The sequence below is a fragment of the Panthera uncia genome, chromosome X (genome assembly GCF_023721935.1).
Source record: "Panthera uncia isolate 11264 chromosome X, Puncia_PCG_1.0, whole genome shotgun sequence".
Lineage (NCBI taxonomy): Eukaryota > Metazoa > Chordata > Mammalia > Carnivora > Felidae > Panthera > Panthera uncia.
This window is the reverse complement of record NC_064817.1, coordinates 55,846,422-55,856,797: the sequence shown is the minus strand read 5'-3', so window position 1 is coordinate 55,856,797 and position 10,376 is coordinate 55,846,422.

The following is a 10,376-nucleotide window of genomic DNA, read 5'->3' as shown; positions in this document are numbered from 1 at the left end:
GTTCATGCTCTGTCTCTCTCTGTCTCAAAAATAAATAAACGTTAAAAAAAATTTAAAAAAAAAAAGAGAGGAAAAAATCTCAAACCAGTAGTCTACATACCTACCTCAAGAACCAAGAAAAAGAAGAACAAAATAAACACAAACCAAGAAGACAGAAGGAAATAAAGATGGAAGGAGCAATCAGTGGAATTGAAAACAGAAAAACAATGGGGGAAAAAAATCAATGAAATAAAAGCTGGTTCTTCAGAAAAAAAGTCAATAAAATTGGCAAAACTCTAGCAAGACTGACACAAATAAAAAGAGAAAACACAAATTACCGAAATCAGGAATGAAACAGGGATGAAACAGGGGATGGCAGTACTGATTCTGCAGCTATTAAAGGGATAAGAGAATACTGCAAATAACTACATGCTTATAAATTCAGTGTACAAGAAATGGACCAACTCCTCAAAATCCACAAGCCTACAAAACTCTACCAAGATGAAATAGGTAATCTGAATAGTCCTACAACCATTAAAGAGATTGAATTTGTGTAATTAAAGAGCTCCCAGGAATCTTTAGGCCCAGATTTTTTTCACTGGAGAATTATATGAAATGTTCAAAGAAGAATTAACACCAATTTTACACAACGTCTTCCCAAAAATAACAGGAAGAACCACCTCTCAAGTATTGCTCTGATATCAAAACCAGACAAAGACAACACACAAAAGAGGAAAATTACAGACCAATATCTCTCCTGGCCTTAGATGCAAAAATTCTAAACAGAAATTTAACCTCAATCAACACAATTTACCATATCAACAGACTAAAGAAGAAAAAAATATATGATCATGTCAGTTAATGCAGAAAAAGCACTTGACAAGAGACAATACCAAATCATTAGAACAACAACAACAACAAACTCTTGCTACATAGGAGTAAAGGGGAATTTCCTCAATCTCATAAAGAGCATCTCCAAAAAAACCTACAGCTACCATCATGCTTACTGGAGAAAAACTAAATGCTTTCTCTCTAGGACTGGCAGTAAGACAAGGAAATACATTCATCATTCTTATTCAATGTGGCACTGGAAGTCCTGCTCCCTACAGTAAGGCAGGAAAAAAAAAAAAACATACAGATCAGAAAGAAAGAGAGAAAACTTTTCCTCTTTGCAGATGACATGATCATCCACATAGCAAATCCCAAGAAATCTATAAACCACTCTTGGAACTAATAAATGAGTTCAGGAAGTCCAAAGGAAATAAGACCAACACAGAAAAAGCCGTCACATTTTGGTATACTAGTAACGAACATATGGAAACCAAAATTTAAGACGTGATGCCATTTATCATCACTAAATATATATTTTATTTTTTTAAGATTTTATTTTTTTGAGTAGCAGGAAAAAGTTTATTAGAGTATAAGATCAGAAAGGAAGAATGGTATGAAAGATCTCTTTACAGAGAGGGGGCATTCGAAAGTGAATGCCCCAAAGATTTTATTATTAAGTAATTTCTATACCCAACTTGGGGCTCGATCTCACAACCCTGAGGTCAAGAGTTGCATGCTCTACTGAATGAGCCAGCCAGATATATATATTTATATATATAATTAGTACAAACCCTGGTCAGGATCTTCATCTAAAAATTACAAAATGCTGATGAAAGAAATCATAGAACACCTAATTGAATCTACAAATTTACTGCAATTTCTATCAAAATCTCAGCAAGTTTGTTATAGACATACCAAAGTCTATATGGAAGGGCAAAGGAACTAGACTGGCTAAAACAATTTTGTTAAAGAAGAATAAAGTGGGAAGAATCACTCCAATCAATGTTAAAGCTTACTCTGTAGCTACAGCAGTGAAGATAATACTGATGGAAAGAGGTCAGTGGAACAGAATAGAGAAGCCAGAAATGGACTCATACAAATCTGACAAAATTATTATTATTATTTAAATTTTTATTTTTGAGAGAGCACAAGCAGAGGAGGGGCACATAGAAGGGGGACAGAGGATCCAAAGTGGGCTCTGCACTGACAGCAACAGGCCCGATGTGGGGCTCAAACTCAGGAACTTCAAGATCATGACCTGAGCCAAAGTCAGATGCTCAACCAAGTGAGTCACCCAGGCGCCCCCGACCAAATTGTTTTTGACAAAATTTCAAAAGTAGTTTAAAGGAGGAGAGACAGCCTTCTCAAAGAATGCTGCTGGAGCAAATGGACATCCATAAGCAAAAAAAACCAAAAAACAAAAAACAAAACAAAACAAAAAAAACCCAAAACCTAAACCTCACATCATATACAAAAAGTAATCCAAAATCAAAACTGATTTAACAACAAAACAAACTACAAAACTTTTAGAAAAACATATGGAAGAAAATCCTCAAAACCTGGGGCTGGGTGAAGAATTCTTAGACTTGACACCAGAAGGCATTATCTATAAAAGGAAAAATTGATACATTCAACTTTGTGAAATTACAAAACTTTTGCTCTATGCAAGCCCATGTAAAAAAGGATGAAAACACAAGCTACAGACTGGAAGAAAATACTTCCAAACCACAAATTTGGTAAAGGACTTGTATCTAGAATACATTAAGTGCTCTCAAAACTAGCATATGTAAAGAATACTCCAAACTCAACAGTAAAATTACAAATAATCCAATTAGAAAATAGACAAAAGACATGCACAGACATTTCACTGAAAAGGATATTCAGGTGGCTAATAAGCATTATGAAACAATGTTCAACATCACTTAGCTATTAGGGAAAGGTAAATTCAAAATACAATGAGATACACACTCATATCAGAATGGCTAAAATAAAAAACAGTGACAACACCAGATGCTGGCAACGATGCCGAGAAACTCGATCACTCACATACTAATGGTGAGAATGTAAAATGTAATGGTGAGAATGTAAAATGATACAAGCACTGTGCATGGAATAGGGCAGTTTAAATCAAAGTAAACATGCACTTACCATACAACCCAGAAAGTGCACTCTTGGGCATTTGCCTCAGAGAAATGAAAACTTATGTTCGCATAAAAACCTGTACACAAATGTTCCTAACAGTTTTATTCCTAAAAGTTCCAAACTGGAAATCACTGAGCAGTGCCTGCGTGGCTCAGTCGGTTAAGTGCCTGACTCTTGATTTCCTCAGGTCATGGTCCCATAGTTCATTGAATTTGAGCACTGAGTTGGGCTCTGCACTGACAATTAGGAGCCTGCTTGGAGATTCAGTCCCTCCTCTCTCTCCCCCCCCCCCAAAATAAATAAATAAACATTAAAATAAAAGTGAAATTAAAGATACCCATGTCCTGTGACCCTGCAAACTGAACTCTGGATCCAAATGATCTGAATTCAAATCCTGACCCTCCCTGCTACTGACTAGATGTGTGACCTTTGAGAAGTTGTTCCACCTCTCTGTGCCTTGGTTTCCTCACTTGTAGAACATGGATGAAAACATGGGGCTGTTGTGAGGATTAAGTGAGTATACATATGCAAAGCATTTAGCACATAAGAGTGCTTAGCACATAATAAGTGTTATATAGATATTTGTTGAATAAATTCCACTTCTCAGTATCTACCTAGGGAAACACATGTGCAGCAAAAGCATATTTAGGGATATTCATCTACAGCATTGTTTAGAGAAGTAGAAAAATGATAGAAACCACCTAAATAGCCATCAATAAAACAAGGGTGAAACAAAGTAAGTTATAGTGGCACTAAGGGATACTATGAAGCAGCTAAAGAAAATGAAGTAGATCTTCATTTCAGTTCTAGCATGAAACGATCTGTAAGAGGGCTGGTTATGTAAGAAAAAGCTAGATTCAGAATGATACATATAGGATGAGCCTATCTAAACAAAACAAAACATACAATATTGTGTATGTGTGTGTGTGTGTGTGTGTGTGTGTGTGTGAGTGTATATAGAAAAAGATCTAGAAGGATACACTTCAAATAGATGTTGTTAGAGTTGTTATCGGTGGGGAGTGTTGGGGAAAGCATGATTGGATTAAAAGTGGTCAAAATGGGGGCACCTGGGTGGCTCAGTCCGTTAAGCATCCGACTTCAGCTCAGGTCACGATCTCGCAGTCCCTGAGTTCAAGCCCCACGTCGGGCTCTGGGCTGATGGCTCGGAGCCTGGAGCCTGCTTCCGATTCTGTGTCTCCCTCTCTCTCTGCCCCTCCCCCGTTCATGCTCTGTCTCTCTCTGTCTCAAAAATAAATAAACGTAAAAAAAAAAAATTTAAAAAAAAGTGGTCAAAATGATTTTATATTTTACAAGGAGAATGTATTTATCTGTGACTTAAGTGATTAGAAAGAATGTGTTTTTTTTAAGTGTGTTTATTTATTTATTTATTTATGTATTGAGACAGAGCACGCATGCATGTGAGCGGGGGAGGGACAGAGAGGTAGAGAAAGAATTCCAAGCAGGCTCCACGCTCTACACAGGGCTCTATCTCACAATAGTGATTTTTGACCTGAGCCAACAAGCCACCCTGGTGTCCCAAGAATTTTTTTTTTTTTAAGTTTGGTGAGGAAGTAGCCAGAAGTGACCAAAGGGAATTATCTTTTCAACAAGTTCTGAAACAGTTGGATATCCATAAGCAATTAACAAAATGGATCATAAACTTAAATGTAAAACCTAAAAACATTAAATTTCTAGAAGAAATCATAGGAGAAAATCTGATTTTTGGTTAGACAAAGATTTCTTAGATACAATACCAAAAGCACAATCTGTGCAAGAAAAAACAATTGATAGGGTGCCTGCGTGGCTCAGTTGCTCAGCATCTGACTCTTAGTTTCAGCTCAGGTCAGGATTTCAGAGTTGGTGGGATCAAGCCCCTCTTTGGGATTCTCTCTTACTCTCTCAAAATAAATAAACTGAAAAAAAAAAAGACAAGAAAAACCATTGTTAAACTGGACTTCATTGTAATTAAGTTCTTGTGTTTTTTTAAAGACACTGTTTAAAAAATGAAAAGACAGGGGCGCCTGGGTGGCTCAGTCGGTTAGGCCGCCTTCGGCTCAGGTCACGATCTCGCGGTCCGTGAGTTCAAGCCCCGCGTCGGGCTCTGTGCTGACAGCTCAGAGCCTGGAGCCTGTTTCAGATTCTGTGTCTCCCTCTCTCTGACCCTCCCCTGTTCATGTTCTGTCTCTCTCTGTCTCAAAAATAAATAAATGTTAAAAAAAATTTAAAAAGTAAAATTAAAAAAAAATGAAAAGACAAATCAACCACAGACTTGAAGAAAATACTTGCAAATCACATATCTGATAAAGAATTTTTCATCCAGAATATATAAAGAACACTTAAATACAATAAGAAAATAAACAACTCATGTGTGAAAAATAGGCAAGACATTTGACCAGATATTTCAGCAAAAAAGATAAATGGATGGCAAGATATTGAGCATCATTAGCTATCAGAGAAATGCAAAATAAAGCCACAATGATATACCAGTATACATATGTTAGGATGGAAATATTAATAAGACTGACCTTGACAGGCAACAAAAGAAAAAACAGATAAATTGTACTTCATCAAAATTAAAAATATTTGTGTATCAAAGGACTCAGGACAATAAAAATACAACCCACAGAATGGGGGAATATATTTGCAAATCATAGGCCTATAAGTATTCAGAATACATAAAGAACTTTTACAACTCAACAACAACAAAGCAAACAACCCAATTCAAAAATAGGCAAAGGACTTGCATGGATATTTCTCCAAAGAATGTATACAAATGGCCAATAAGCACATGAAAAGATGCTCAACACCACTAATCATTAAGGAAATGCAAATCAAAACCCCCATGAGATACCACTTCTCATCCATTAGGATGGCTGGATTTTTTTTTAATGGAAAATAATAGGTGTTGGTGAGGACATAGGGAGATTTGGAAACCCTTGTACATTGATGCTGGGAGTGTAAAATGGTGCAGCCACTGTGGAAAACAATTTGGCAATTCCCCAAAAGTTAAGCGGAGAATTACCATATGGTCCAGCAATTCCACTTCTAGGTATAGACCCAAAAGAAATGAAAGAAAGGATTTCAGCAGATACTTGCACACCAATGTTCAGTGCAGCAGTATTCACAATAGCCAAAAGATGGAAAAAACACTAGTGTCCATCAACAGATAAATAGATAAACTAACTGTGGTATATGCATGCAATGGAATATTATTCAGAGTTCAAAAAGAATGAAAATATGAGACATACTACAACATGGATGAAACTTGAAAATACTATGCTAAGTAAAATAAGCCAGATAGAAAAGGACAAATGTCCTATGATGCCACTTACATAAGATACCTAGAGTAGGCAAACTCACAGAGACAGAAAGTTGGATAGAGGTTACCAGGCACTGGGGGCAGAAGGGAAAGGGGAACAATTGTTTAATGTATGGAGTTTCTGCTCAGAAAGTTGAAAAAATTCTGAAAATGATTAGTGGTGATGGTTGCACAACACTGTGAATGTACTTAATGCCACTTCATTATACACTTAAAAATGGTCAAAATGGGGACACCTGCGTGGTTCAGTCAGTTAAGAGTCTGCCTCTAGATTTCTGTTCAGGTCATGATCTCACATTTTGTGAGATTTAACCCCAATCGGGGTTTGTGATTCTCTCTCTCTCTCTCTCTCCCTCTGCCTTTGACCCTCCCCCACTCATGCACGTGCAATCTCTCTCTCTCTCAAAATAAGTAAACTTTTAAAAAATGATCAAAATGGTAAATTTTATGTTGTATATATTTTCCACAATAGGGAAATTAAATTAAAAAAAAAAGAATGACCTTAATATGTGGAGCAACTGGAACTCTCAAACACTGCTAATGGGAATGTAAAATAATACAGCCATCTGGCAATTGTTTTAAGTTTATTTATTTTGAGGGAGATGGGGTGAGGGACAGAGAGAGGGAGAGAGAGAATTCCAAGCAGGCCCCCCACTGTTGGCGCAGAGCCCAATATGGGTCTCAAACCCACAAACTGTGAGATCATGAACCAAGCCTAAACCAAGAGCCAGATACTCAATCAACTGAGCCACCCATGCACACCTGGCAATTTTTTTTCAGTTAAATATACATCGGGGCTCCTGGGTGACTCAGTCAGTTGAGCGTCTGACTTCGGTTCAGCTCATGATCTCACGGTTCATGAGTTCAAGCCCCACATGGGGCTTGCTGCTGTCAGTGTGGAACCTGCTTTGGATCCTCTATCCCCTGCTCTCTGCCCCTCCCCCACTTGTGCTATCTCTCTCAAAATAAACATTAAAAAATTAAGTTAAATATACATCTATCATATGACTTAGCCATTCCACTCACAGGTATTTGCCAAGAGAAATGAAAATATTTGTCCATAAAGACTCGTACAGAAATGTTTACAGCAGCTCTATTTGTAATCACCCCAAACTGGAAATAACCCAAAGGTCTATCCATAGGTGAATGGATGAGCTTATTGTGGTATACCACACAACAAAGTACTACTAAGCAATAAAAAGAATAAACTATTAATACATGTAACAATATGGCTGAATCTCAAAATAATTATGCTGAATGAAAGATGCTAGACAAAAAGAGTACATACTTTAAGATTTTTGCTTCTTGAAAATTCTTTAAAATGCAAAATAATCAATAGTGACTGAAAGCAGATCAGTAACTGCCTGGGAATGCAGGGGGAGGAGTTGGAGTGAGGTATTACAAAGGGACATGAGGGGGTGATGAACATGTTCCTTTATCTTAGTTGTGGTGATGGTTTCATTGGGTATATACATTGGTCAAAATTTGTCAAACTGTATACTTTAGATATGTGTCCTTCATCATATGTCAATTATTCCTCAACAAAGATGCTTAAAAAATAAATTTAAGAAGGGAGTAGCCAGAAGTGGTCAGGAGAGAATTGAAGTACTAATTCACTGATTGAGTCACTACTGTGTTCTATGCACTTGATACACCATCTCTGACCCTTACAACAAACTGAAGAGTAAAGATTGTTATCCCTGTTTTCTGATAAGGAACCTGTGATTCAGAGAACTGAAGCCACTTGCTCTAGGGCACACAGATTCAAATTGTGCCCTTTTCACTCTGCCTCACTATGTCCCAGCAATGTGAGAAATGGCGTAGGCTGTGCTGTTGGTTGATTGCTTCAATTAGTTCAGGGAATATGAAGCATGAGAGCTACTCTTTAAGACAGGGAGTGAGGGGTTTGGACTGTTCTACTCAGAATGACTTATGACCATGAACCACTCATATGCGTCCCTTCACTCTGGCAGTCTGGGACAGGATACTGGGAACGCCTGTCTCTGTGCTCACCATAGACTCCATCTCCCATGCTCACACTTATAGAAATAGAACCACATACTATATATGACTTCATTTAATGCTAAAACTGTTCTTACAACACAATAGAAAAGAGAAAGATCATTCAATATATTGTGGCGAGAAAGTTGGCTAGCCATTTGGGGAAAAATAGAATTTTTTATTTATTCTATTTATCTTTGTAAACTCCAAGTCAATAATTAAATATATGCTATTAAATAGAATTGAGTATTTAGCAGATCTTTGAACTGTTAACCTTCTAAGCTTTGAACTGACAAGAAATTGCAAGAGAAAAGTTCAATAGTTTTAGTTACATAAAATTATGAAAATTTGTACATAGAAAAATATAACCAAAAAGAAAATAACCATCTGGTAAAAATAACTGCCTCAAATATCACAAAAGATAAACTTCTGTTTTATAAAACACTCATGCAAACCCATCAGAAAAACATGCCCCCCAAAGATAAATGGGCAGATACTTCACATAAGAGGAAATGGAATGAGTAAGTAAGCATATGGCAAAACGTTCAACCTCACAAGTGATTTTTTTAAGTGCAAATTAAAACAATCACATCAGTAAATGTTAAAAATAAGTAATTACCAGGCTGGCACGAGTTTAATTGCAAAGATCTTCTGAGAAAGGTTTTTGGCAATACACATACACTACTGCAGTGTTCAGACTCTTAGCATAGTTGCTCCTCCCTCCAACACTTACTGCCAAACCATTCCCATGGACAGATGCACAGATTCTCCCAAATGTGAGTCTCCAGGCCAGATCATACACCTGAGCTCAGACCTGTGTCTATAAGACATCTCCAGTCTGATGTCCCCCCTCCTCACCGTGCATCTCACACCAAAAATGCCTCCTCCTTTTTCCCAGCAAATGTACCACTGAGTCACCAAGCCAGAAACCTGGGAGTCATCCTAATTACCTCTTTGTCCCTCACTCCTGCACATTCATCTTTTTCATCAGATTCTGCCAATACTCTCATTTGCATGCAATGTCTTTTGAATCTATCCCCTTTTCCTCCACCCCTCCCCCCAGTCACAGACATGGGTCTCACTCTTCTGTTTCTTGCTTATATCATTGAAAACAGCCCTAACCTATCTCCTCCAAGCCACTCACACTTCCTTCAAGCCATTCTGTAGGGAGCAGTCAGAGTTATCTTTCTGAAATATAAAGTTGACTCTGTCCTTCAAATCTTTCAATGGTCCCCCATTGTACACCTACAGGCTAAAGTCCAAGATTTAGCAGCCCTCTGTGTTCAGACTGTCTCACTACGATCTTTTCTCTGAAGAGCTTCTCCAGGTTTTCTGTCCCCTCCTCCCAGTTTGCCTCTCTCATTGTAGTGTGAATTCCTTGAGAGCTGGAACTAGATCTTAATCATCCCTGCATCCCAGGTTGGTAATACTGAGCTTGACACAGAGTAGGCACTCAGTAAATGTTGGGTGAAGAAATGGATTTATTCTGAGGATATCATTTGACTGAAGGAAAAAGCTTATGAAGGAAACAGTTCACTATACAGTGGTATTCACAATAAAGAAAAAGTGCAAGAAACTTAATGTTCAGCCATAGAGAACTTTTATTAATTATAGGACATCCATTTATTGGAATATGATACAGCTGTTAAAATAATAATTATGAAGATTATGTAGCAACTCAGAAGGTATTTATTATATAATAAAAGCAGAATGCAAAGTGGTCTGTATGCTAGGACTAAAATTATGTAAAAGTATGCATGCACACAAACATCAGAATGAGAAAGGAGCAAATGAATACAGATGATGTGTTTAGGGGGTTTGGGGAAGTGCTATTTGTGATTTTCTTAAGCTCTTTCCAAATTCCCTTCATTGTTGTTAGAATGTCTTTGTGCATAAATACAAATTGACAGAGGGAAAAATAACCCGTATACTGAAAAAGGCACTTTGATTCCCTCAAGTCCTTTGACACGCTGTGGTACAAAAGCAAACAAACGTGCTGACCTGGGAGGCAAGAGACCAGCTCCCCACCCCCACCCCCCACCCCTAACTGGCTGTGTGTGATCTTGATTAAGTAAAATCTGCAAATCTAGGCCTCCCCTCCCCC